The following is a 2500-nucleotide window of genomic DNA, read 5'->3' on the forward strand; positions in this document are numbered from 1 at the left end:
CCATCTAAACTACTTGACTGAGCTACGTAATGGGAATAAAGGGCTCATGAGGTGCGGCATAGACCTCCAGAACTACAACTGGAAGGTCAAGCGCCTAAAGAACTCGTATGAGAGAGATGTGTTCTCCCGGCATTAGTGCCCAGTGCACAGTGCCATGTCCATAGCGTAGCCATAGTCAGTAGGTAAATTTAATTTGTATGAAAAAATATTAATTGGCCTTGGTGTCTCCCCAGGTAGATAAACATGAGGAGCCATCTTGGCTTCATTATTTGCATTTAATTTATTTTTATGTATTTATTTTATCTTTTTTTGCATGTAAGCCAATTTTCTTTAATCTTATGCCTACCACTGCACTAGGTCAATTAACTTTAACCATCTTTTACATTTTAATTTTCAATTTTGCATTTTTTAATTTTTTCAGTTGCTGCCTCACAGCCAGCATACTTATTTCTATGTGGCACTTAAAGTTAATTTACAGTCAAAATAACGTAAAAGGATGACCCTAGTTGCAGCTTAGATATTTATTCATTATCGTGGTGAGACTCACTGAGGGAGGAATCATTAAGACTAGTGGCTTCAGACCTTGCTTGCAGAGTTCTTGTCCTGTTTTAGGACAAAATCTCTGCTAAAATGGGGGGCTGTTAGTAATGGCGGTCATTACGCCACCTTTTTCAAATAACTAAAGACCCCACCAGCAAGCACGAGTTGAAATGCCACGAGTTTTGGGACCCTACCCAGAGTCTCATCCCCCCCCCACAACCATCCTATACCAGTCTACTCCCCCTGAGATCTCAATTTCAGCAACCTTCTACGAGTCACGTGACAACATCGAGGTCCCAGGAGAAGGAGGGAAGCGAGCTGTGAAGGATGTGGGGACACGTGATCAAGCCTGACCAATAGGACAGCGGTCAGGCCAATCCCCCCTACCCCCCCCCCCCAATTGGGTTTCAAGTGGGGTTGATCTACTCAGGGAAAACTGGAGATCTTCTTCTTATCTCAACCTCCATGAGGATAACATCTCCTCTTCTTTGTGACTCAGCCTCCTTGAGGGAACCACCAGCGCTCTTCACCCTCAAGAGTCAAGACATCAGGGAGGCAGGACCTCTGTTTACATATCCTTCCATAAGGGAAGGAACGAGAGTCCTTTTTACTAAGGTAAGGTGTCTGATTTTGAGATTCTCAATATCCTTACCCAACCTCCCATCCCTTCATTATCACATCCCATTTTTCCTTATCCTCTAAAGAAATCCTACCCACTGAACCTTGTATCCTATCCCCTATACCCAGACCACGTGTGCCGTTTAGTCCTAGTTTTAATTAATTCACCCTGTGACAGTGTTGATTCCCATGTGTAACGTTTAAATCCCTAAGCTTGGCATTTTCATTTAATTTGCTTAAAAGTTTTAACCACACGACTTCATCGTGTTCCCAGCCGGTAGAAGTAAGTGTGCTGATGATAATTCAATTTATTTCCCCCTTCCAGGGAACGTGATTGCTGTGCTGGAGTTTCATCCACGGTCCCCCCCAAACTCCATCCGAAGCTCCTTGTGGCATAAATTATAATATAGATAATTAGCTGTTGTGCTCCCCTTTTCTTTTATTAATTTTTTATTTAAATGTTATTGTAAATACATATATTTGTCAGTATTCCTTGTATCATTACTGACTGGCGACCTACCATTGTTATTTGCTTTGTTATGGCCCTTGAGTCCCTTAAGCAAGGCCGGACTCGAACCAGGGGCCCGTAACAATATATATATATATATATATATATATATATATATATATATATATATATATATATATATATATATATATATATATATATATTCATACCTATACACACGATCATGTACGAATGACCATGAAACACACACACACAAATATATAGTATATATATATATATATATATATATATATATATATATATATATATATATACATATATATATATATATATATATATATATATATGTATATATATATATATATATATATATATATATATATATATTGAATATAAATATATATATATATATATATATATATATATATATATATATATATATATATATATATATATATATATATACGTATATATATATATATGTATATATATACGTATATATATATATATATATATATATATATATATATATATATATATATATAAATATGTATATATATATATATATATATATATATATATATATATATAAATATATATATATATATATATATTTACATGTATATATATATATATATATATATATATATATATATATATATATATATATATATATATATATATATATATATATATTTACATGTATATATATATATATATATATATATATATATATAAATATATATATATATATATATATATATATATATATATATATACAGTATATATATATATGTATATATATATATATATATATATATATATATATATATATATATATATATATATATATATATATATATATGTGTGTGT

The sequence above is a fragment of the Palaemon carinicauda genome, chromosome 9 (assembly GCF_036898095.1).
Source record: "Palaemon carinicauda isolate YSFRI2023 chromosome 9, ASM3689809v2, whole genome shotgun sequence".
Classification (NCBI taxonomy): domain Eukaryota; kingdom Metazoa; phylum Arthropoda; class Malacostraca; order Decapoda; family Palaemonidae; genus Palaemon; species Palaemon carinicauda.